This window comes from Trachymyrmex septentrionalis, unplaced genomic scaffold (genome assembly GCF_001594115.1).
Source record: "Trachymyrmex septentrionalis isolate Tsep2-gDNA-1 unplaced genomic scaffold, Tsep1.0 scaffold22, whole genome shotgun sequence".
Lineage (NCBI taxonomy): Eukaryota > Metazoa > Arthropoda > Insecta > Hymenoptera > Formicidae > Trachymyrmex > Trachymyrmex septentrionalis.
The window spans coordinates 5,161,308-5,171,506 of NW_017305375.1; the positions used below are offsets into that span (position 1 = coordinate 5,161,308).

A 10,199-nucleotide genomic window follows, 5' to 3' on the forward strand; every position below is an offset into this window, starting at 1 on the left:
TCTTTTTTCTCCTCGTCACCCAGGTACTTAGGGCATTCGCGTTTCTTCGTCGTTTTCGTTCTTTCTTCATTCGTCGCTTCTCGCGCTCCTCTTTCTCTTTCTCTCATTCCTGAACGCGATGCTTTCGCTCGCTCTTCGTTTGGTCCACGTCTTCCCCCGTAACTGCATCCCTCTCTCTGCTCTCGCACATCGTCGCACTTCTTCCCCCCCCCCTCTCTCTCTCTCTCTCTCCCTCTCCCTCTATACATTTCGTTCTCGCTGCCTTCATCCCTTGTACTCACGGTCGTTCTCTCCCACTCGCCGAACGCAGTCTAGCATCCCCCTCGGTCCCGCGTCTCCCACGCTTCCACCACTCCCACATCTCGACACGGTGCGAGCTCGCAGTCCGCCGGCGACTCTTGAATGGGAGCGACGGGTCCCACAGCTCCCGAACGGTGCAGCGGGTGTCACGTTTCCGTCGACGGAAATAAACGTACGCCGCACGCGGCAGTGTCACGACGGGATTCTCGTGCGTACGTGCGTGCGTGCGTACATACGTGCGTGCATATAAAACGTGTACGTTGCGCGACGCGCAATTCGGTGGTCGTCTGCATCGCAGTCGACTGCTGCATTTGCTCCGACTTCGGCAGGATGCAGCGCGCTTCGTCGAAGCGCACCGTTCCGGCGGGATAAATTTCTATGTGAGTTCCTGAATGAGAATTATCCACACAGTGCGATGAGAAGGGCGAGGGATGGACGCGCAACATGGATCACTCGCTCGTTGTGACGAGCGCGCGAATAACGCAACGATGGGGCGGAATTATTCGCGGCTGAACAGCGACGTCTGTTTCCACTTGCGCAAAATCGAAGTTGGTGGGCGGATAAAGGGGAGAGAGGAAAAAGAGGGAGGCAGAGAGAGAGAGAGAGAGAGAGAGAGCTCACGACTTCGTGTTCTGATTACCCGATAGAACGTCCTTCCCCCCCCCCTCCGCAAATAAGAGTCCTCCACTGCGGTTACATCCTTGGCGCATTCTTTCTGTTGAAATTCCTGCAAAAAGTCCAACCGTGATACGATTGTAAATTTTTTATATGCAAACGAAGCATCTTGTTTGCGTCATGCATCATTAAAGTTTAAACGTGCAAGGGCTTAAAATTCTTTTGCCATAAGTTTTAATGGAATTGGATAGTGCAGCGAGACGCGCGCAGAGAGATGAAGTTTATCTTGACGGGAGATAAAGTACAAGATGTGACTAGATTTCTCTGAGTATAAAAGTTAACGCGGAAAGAAAGAACTGGGCTGCATCAAGTTAATATCGGGGGCACATACTCGTAAACATAGGGGATTGAAAAGAAATATTATGCATATATTCATTATTAACAATTTATAATGCTAATTGAATTGAATATTATATACCAACGACGTTTAAACTTACATCCAAGTTGCATACGTGCTTCACAAAACATGCATTTGACAGCACGTGTATAATGTTTCTGACAGTCGAAAGTTTGATCAGGGTAGTACTGTGTGTACGGCAGATTGTTGGCAAGTGTAGTTAGGAGATACATGAAACCCGCTGTAAGAACATCTCGTTAAAATAACCTTGATCAAATCGCGCGCTGCATGAAGTATTCAAAGTTCCATGAATGAACGACGACTGTTTACGATTTGTGTAGCTTTTGTGTGTGTGTGTGTGTGTACGCGTTACAGCCTATAATTTCATCTCGATTGCGAGATGACTTTAACATATCCGGATTTCGAGGGTATTACGCTTTCCGATGCAATCACAGATAATACACAATAACGAGATTATATACATATATATCGTGTTTACGTCACGCGTTAATCGCGCCGATAATGTGAAAAATTAAAGCGCGAGCCAACTGACATGCGATAAAGATATTCCGTATCGCATTGACTCTAATTACGGCGACTCGCGTGTAAAAGCTCGTGTTAAACTTGCGACAGATCCTGCGTCTGGCGAGAGGATGTTCCGAAATTAGAACGGCACAGAACTTTATAATCAGCCCTGACATTCGTAAAATCCGACCGAAGCTCACCGGTTAAATACCATTCAAATATTCCGCCGCCCTCCCCCCTCCCTTCCAATTCTCATCATATAACGGCGATTTTATCGGCGCAATACCCGGCGGTAGCGTATAAATATGTATATGCATTGTTTGCATAGTACATCGCAACGCACGGCTGACGATCTTCGTGTATCGTTATAAAAATAAAAGAAGAGAAAAAATATAGGCCCGCAAAAAAAAAGAGGACTTATGTGACGATACGCAGAATCCCAGCGAGCTACATTTTTAAACGAAGCGTCGAAATGCATATCTGGTTCAACGAGAAATATCGCTTTTGTCAGCATTAAACTTTGGCGTATTCCGACCGATATCTGCCGAGATTTTGCTTTTTCAATGCATGTAAAAAAATTTTTTATACTTTGATATGTAAAATACTCGCGATGGTTGCATTATTCCGTGTGAAAGATTTTTATTTAACAATCGCCATTCACTGCTACTCTCAGACTTAATCAATAATCAGGATATCTCACAACTCTTTTTTTTTAACTATCCACATTGTTAATGGTTCTTGATTATCATGTAATGATTTATGTAACTTCAATATTAAACGTTCCTCGCGGTTATGTCTGCAATTATACGTATCACATGAATCAATTTATCGGAAGATCGAATATCGTGAAAGTGGATGCTTGAAAATGAAGCGAAATGGTTTCTGATCTTCCTCCTTCAGTTGTCACTGCGCTAATATCAATATTTTCATACCTTTTACCCTCATTACAAAGTCCTTCATTGTTATCAAATTCACGTACCTATATCATAAACATTTATGTACATTGTTTACATTGTAAACGTACTGACGCTTACCTTTCTCCGGGAAAGCATCACGTACAACGACATAGTTAAACTTGAACCTACGTTAAAATGATTAAGGACATTGTTATTACAGTAACCTTAATCCTCTTAAAGAAGGTATTGATGAGACCAAATTTAATGCGAATTGAGTAACGTTATATTTTTTATTAATATCTGTTTATTATTGTGTGAAATATTGTGTGAAATATTGTAGTAAATCAACAATCATTAGTCTGCAAATTTCAATTTACAAGCAATTTTTTAAATTGCAAAATAATACTTTTGATAATACGTAAGTACACGTGTTAATGGGCAAATTAAAATTTGCACTGCCATATTTATATATATTATTTATTGTATTCCTATACAAGTGAAAATAAAGATAAAATAAATATGTATTTAAATTAAATTATATAACGTACATATTGTTTTAATTTTCATGCACTGAAAAAAATTTTGTTCATTTTTAGTCCAATGGATAATCGTTAATCAATGTCCGATTTAATGTAGTTAATTCATTGATACAATAACTGGATTCATCTATATATAACTGTACTATATTCATTCTTGCAATGAATTCTAGTAATAGTTTTATAATCTAAATCATTACGAGAATTTATCGGACCAATTTTCATTATATTTTCATAATTCAATGAATATTTTATTATATTTGCATACAGTTTTGGTTCAGTGTGGAAAAATGGATTAAATAATGGTATCTTAATCATACATATAGGCTGAAGAAATACACACTTTTGCTGATATTTATAACATACTTTGTAAAATCGTTTCAACTTTTCTTGTCCTTAATGTAGTATGTATATAACAAATTAAAATTTTACTTTTAAAGTTAGTCCGCCGTTAGTTATATCGACTTTATAAAATTACAGTGGCGTATCCCAAAGCAAAAAATTATTAGTAACGGCCGTTAAACCGCGCGCGATGTTCATAAATCGACGCGGTTTATCGTAAGGGCCCTATATAAGTACACACTTTGTTCGCTCGGTAGTATCTAGCTCGTAACGGCACCTTAATGAAGTCGTAAAAGAGCGGCGAAGTATGCAGACGGCCCCTCTCTCGAGCGTGGTTTTATAGTTTCGATCGGATCATCGATCGGCGGAAGTGCATTATTTTGCCTCGGCTTAATACCGAGGATAACTGAACACCTATAGATTTTATTGAGTATCGAGCGTGTTACGAGTATACGAATATGAAGTAATGGAAAAGTGCGAACGTACACATATACGTAAACATATATGCGTATTTGTTATATCTTTCTTAATATTATCCATAAGTGTATTTATATATACTTATAGATTGATATATTATTATATAAATTGAGGAATATTAGTTAATATTACTAACATTTTAATAGATTATTATGAAATGTATTCGTATAATCCATTTTTCGTGATAATTTATTTTGCTCTATGCTTTCTTGAAATCAAACACGTCATAAATAATGAAATGGGAAAGGTTAAAGCATACAATGTAACGTAATAAGGAGCTATCTGAAATAAGAAATGTTTGAATCAAAATATTTTAAAATCGAAAATCGAAAAAATTCGAAAGCAATCTTGGCACTGAAGATTAAATGATCTCTTTTTACGAAGTTTTATCAGTATTAACTATTTACTTTCCCCTTTTAGACATTGCATAATAATAAGTGCAACGTAGCATGCATTTCCTTTCAATAGCGTATTTAATATTAAACAATTTCGTTTTCGAGCACAAACACTCGATCGACAAAGACTTGAAATTAAAGTAAGTAGAATTCATTGGGCACCGACTCTACGATTCTATTGATCTATGAATAGACCCGATATACTTGCGCTGAGCAATCGCATACCATAGCTCAGTTTGTACAATCATACCATTCAATGCACCAATGCAAAGAGGCGTTGATGAATTTCCTTCCCTCTACCAATATATACATATGAATTTGGTATAATCCACCACAATACAAATGCGATATTCGCGAATATCCAACCGGTAGAACCTCTCTTAAGCTTCAGAATTATCGTTGTGATGATTTCAGTGGCAATCATAATTGTATTCACTTTAATCTAAACTTTGTTACATAAAAACAGATTGTATTTTACTTATATTCGTAATTAATATTAAGAAAAGACGGACTTAATCGTTAATGTTATGCTGAGTTTGTTAAATAATTAATGTCATCTTTTATAGAAAGACTTTTGACAACCTCTTTACATACTTTTAAATAAACGTTCTTAATATATCTCAAATTCAACTACATATAAAACAAGAAAAACTATACAAATACGTTCGCATTAATGTTTTTAATTAATAGCATTAATTATGATGTGCTTCTCCAGAATCGAAAAATTAAACGTGCATGCGTTTCATCACCGCTAATTCATACATGTTTTATAGCATGTATTCGATCACGAAACACGCGAACGTTGATGAGAATAACTTCTCAAAGTTCGCGAGCGCGATTTACGCGATCGCAGTAACGAGAGAGTCTCTGACGAGCTCTCGTAGTTTTGTCGGACGAGTCCGTATGCACCTCGTGTAATTCGCGCCGATGTAAACGCGCGTAGTTTGCCGCAGACAATCGCGTAACGAAGTGGCCCCGACGCCGTGTTACCGGGGCTACCGGCGGCCGTATGATAACGCCGACTGTTTCCGACGCGGCCAGCTTCCGTAGACGCGAGAATTCGCAACCGAAAAGTCCGGACCGATGTACGCGCAGCCCGGTGTACGCGCCCCGGCCCCGGCGCATCGCACGAACTTCAATTAGCGACCAGCAATTAACAGAGTACACGAGACTTCCGCTTGCCGCGCCGAAAATTCTCTCGTGCGGCACGAGTGATGCGGCTACAAGGCAACCTATGCAAACTAATGGTTTGGTCTTTTCCTACCTGTTTTCTTTCGTTTTCGGACTCTCTCGAGTTCTCTTTTTCTCTTTCCGCCTCTCTTTCTCTTCCTCGCAAGAGCTGCTCGTTTTCACGCCGGATCGCTGGAGCTTTTTCGTCGACGTCCCAATGATTACACTCCCGAAGCACAGAAAGAAGGGAGAAACGAAAGCGGTTCTCTTGTACAATATTGTATGTGAAGGCAAGAGCAATTGCGTGTCCTCGCTGTAAAGAGCTTAATTTTTTTAACGGCAGTTTCTTCAAAAGTTTAGTTGACCCGAGGTACACGGAGAGAACAGTTTTGCTAAAATATCTTTAGACAGATCTGAAATTAATTTTGTTAAATTATTAAAATAAATATGTGGGACGCTCAAGCTGGAATATCAAAATTTTTTATATCATTGCTCGTGCTTAAGTTTCCTATATAATTATTCTTTTCGTTCTCTTCGTAAAATACAAGACGGACGTAGCTACGTATACAATATATACAAAGTCTGATAAAACACGTTTAATCTTATTATATCAACAACAAAAAAATCAATTATTTATCTGTCAAATAACATTAAAGAAATTTTTATTTTTGTTGTGTGAAACTGAGATTTTAGTAAATTTAATTGTAAAACTTTCGTAAAATTTACCGTCGACAAAAACCGTGCTTTTCACACGCGATTGCCTATGTCTCCGCGGAAATGATCGTATCCAGGGCAAATTTCAATTAGCACCCGATAGCAATTAATAACATGTACACATTGCTCATTTGATGAGTTCACATGAGTTATTTGCGAAAAGCGTTTCAAATTAATAAGTCCTCATTCCCTCCCATACAGCACAGAAATTTGCAGCAATACAACTGCAACAGTTTCTAACGTTATTTTAATATTGCTGGAACGTTGCAATGTTGCTACAATATTGCTGAAATGAGCTGTGCTGTATATTATTCATTACTCTTCGCCATACATATTTCACTCATTCGATCGTCCTTTTTCTCACCACTATCCACTATAAATAACAGTAAATGTACCACGTCCATATTCGATCCGTTGGTTTCGTTCGTAGCGTGGCTAAATGCGCGGAAATCGGAGATCGATCAGCTCGATACTCCAATTTCTGCGAATAAGACCGCCACAGTGCGACCACCAGGAACACCGGAAGATATTCCAGGACGCTTATCACACGGACTCTCTTGAACAACAGATGTATCCGGAGTGAGTACTTGTCACGATGGGCGTCACGACGACTGGCGCGTACAATGACAATCTCGTGCGACAACACAACGACGTGTCCCTTAATCCACACTGACGGAAATGCACACATTCGGGACGGCGCCGTAAACCGGAAGCGTAAACCGCAACCCGACAGCCTCGTCCGATGAGTGTTTCCCGTCCTTGAGTGTCGTCGAGACAGTTTCTCGTCTGCAGCTCGTTAAAAATCGTCTCTGTTTCTGGGGAGAAGTCGACATGAGGGTATAATGCAACGCGCTATAGTCCGACGTGATCATGCCGACCAAATGGAATAATCGTCGACATAGGGGAAACAGAGTGATGGCACGTCGAGGTACGATTTGTCTTGGCGTGCATGTGCGTGTGTGACTTACAAAGTGCCGAAGTGCGAGAGAGAAATCAAGGATCATCGTGACTTGGCTTGGCTTGACTCGGCAAACGAATTTCACCTTGCGGCTTATATGCAAAGGTGAGTTGATTATTAACGTTCTGTAGACGATACTGTAGACACTAATTCTTTTTCTCGTTTTATAAGAAAAAAAAATTGAATTTTCACTGAAAAACATTTGATTTTTGTCAAATTTAAAGTTTGTCACATTTTAAATGTGCTGAATTTAACCTGTAACTGGAACATGTGGATTCTATGATCCTGGCAATAATTAAAAAGTGTTTTCTGAAAAAAAATTTCATCTCCCGTACTTGTATGTATAAGATTTAGAAGCAATAAATTTTATCAATAATATTTTATTTGTGTATTTCAAACATTCTTATGTTATAAATTAAGAATTAAATCTGAAAAATTCTGGCAGAAAATAAAATTAATAACAACAGCTTTAGTTGGTCCCAACACAAGGACCCATACATTTCTTTATAAACAAAAATCTAAAAAAAATAATAATAATAAAAATAAAAAGTCAAAGCAAGAAATAAGTATAATCGAATGAGAACGCAGTTGAAAAAAACCAAGAATGTAATTTTATTAAAATATATATCACATTTTGCGAAGTTTGCATTGTGTGTATACTCCGTATACTTGTATAGAGGATTGTGTGTATACTCCGTATACTTGCACTTCGGTAATCTACTTACAAAGAAACTACGCAGCTGCATCACGCGCAAGTTAGAGCTTTAGCTAGTCTTCAACTTGCTACGCGCAAAGTTGATGACATTTTTACTATACGACTTGTAAAACTTTATAATATAGCATAAGCGTAAAATATGATTAAACCCATTGAAACGTAAAACAGAGAGACAAAGTGAGAAAATTTTCTTATATCTTGTGTTACATCACTAATTTCATTTCCTCTATTTATTGATTACTTCAAACATTTTATTCTGCAGTAGAAAGAGTATAAAAATATACGAGAAATTTTTAATTAAAATATTTTTGTCCAAAGTAAAGTTTACGCTATAGCTTCTGTCCAACTTTTTATCAATCTCCACGTGTCTTATAAGCATCGCGTAGCGTAAAAATTGGGTGAGTGGTAGGATGCGTCGTAACTTTGATAATCTGTCCTATAGTGGTTTTTGACGAGAACCACTTAAAAGTTTTTAATTTTATGGACAAGAACTCGAAGAATTTTTATGAATATCGCTGCAGTATGAAGGAATGATACTATACATTTATTTTTCTATTATAGACGAAATATTAAGAAATATCAATCAGTAGCTATGAAAATTTATATTAAAATCTAAAATCATTCATTTATTCTGATATATTTTTACGTAGCAAAAGAGATCGCACTTAAAAATGTATGTGAATATACTCGAATTTTTATTAAGATACTCTACAAACACAATTAAAGACTTCTCTTATACAATAATCTCCAACAGTTTCAAATTTTTTAAATTTTTAACGGATATCATGATATGATATACGAACCAATAAAACATTTCTATCCTTCAATCTCACAATTGACTTCATATTTGCAATATGTACACGCACGAATGCTATACGAATATCCGATCGATTTTTCGGGTTTCGAAGAGATAGCAGTATCACGCTTTCGTCGAGTTGGCCGCGTTTAATCACTATTTTCTAGCAAATACGTTTTCGCAGACTTACAATCGTTTATCTGATATCGCTGAAAGCTATTACGTATCATATGCATTGAAAATACCATATCTCTCGTGCATTAAAACTGTGTTATTAGATTTGTGAATTTACGAAAAACTGATCACCGCATTAGTGACATGAAAAATGTAATGCACAATCAAAAGACCATATATATGTTTTTTTATAAATTAAAATCTCCGCGCTTTAATTATACGTCTCGAGATCTAAAAGTAATAATAATAATTTTGCCTTATAAATGTCAGATATGAGATAAATCATAATATTATAAAGCGACGACGACCATTCATATTTTAGCCGTTGTTATTTAATCCTCATTCAGCAGTGAAACTGCGGTGCTCGTAGCACGGCGCAATTTTAGTGCAATTAAAATCTTGCAAAGGATTTTTACGATATACACACATAAACATGATATTATCCTACGTATAATCTGTGACTTTAATTAATGCAACAACTCAGAGCGTAATTACTTTGGAATGATATTTTTAGTATATTCACATATACAAGCACACTCTGAGAATATCCCTTGCGTATCGTTTTAATACCAAAAATTTGCGCACCACTTGCTTTTCTATCAAATATTTTGTAAAAATAATTACGTATTTTGAAATAAATTTAAAAAGTTATCTTATACACATATAATGCACATATAGAGCAATGCATATGTACTGCTTATATTAAAACAGATGGATTCTATTCTTTTAATAGCTTTTATAGCAAGCTGTTGAAAATGCATTTTCAACAATTTATATTTAAAAGTATAGACGAAGCCATTGGAGAGTATTTCAAAATCCACTTTCATAATCTCAATGTCTAAATTAATACTGAAAGTTCTAAAACTTCTTAACAGTTGTCTAATATTCGTAGATGTAAACCCATCTCTCTTTCGCTATAATTAATTCTAAAGGACAAAATCCTTCGGACAACAAGTGCAATATTACAGTTTCGGAATGTACAGAATGTCTGTTTTGCGGTATTCGCGCGGCCTACCCGACACGAGAGCTGCGATCTGACGAGCAAATCCCAGCCACAAATTCTACTTGCACTTTCACAAGGGCGGATCTGTTGGTTGGACCGTAATATTTGTGGTCACTGTAGAATGCCTCAACAACCCTTTAAAGTAGTATTCTCTCTCTCTCTCTCTCTCTCTCTCTCTCTCTCTCC

At 37.3% G+C, this 10,199-nt stretch overlaps 1 protein-coding gene across 2 annotated transcripts in view; it reads left to right on the plus strand.

The window, feature by feature from the left end:
* Positions 1-475: 475 nt before the first annotated feature.
* The window catches only part of LOC108748380 (protein artichoke-like), a 105,074-nt gene continuing 95,350 nt past the window's right edge, over positions 476-10,199 (plus strand). Inside the window, exons 1-2 of one of the 2 annotated variants that reach the window (XM_018486516.1) lie at positions 476-680; positions 6,860-7,430. The gene's annotated coding sequence lies outside the window, so the exon portion shown is untranslated. The remainder of the gene's footprint in view (positions 681-6,859; positions 7,431-10,199) is intronic. The other variant, XM_018486517.1, reaches the window with a different exon arrangement.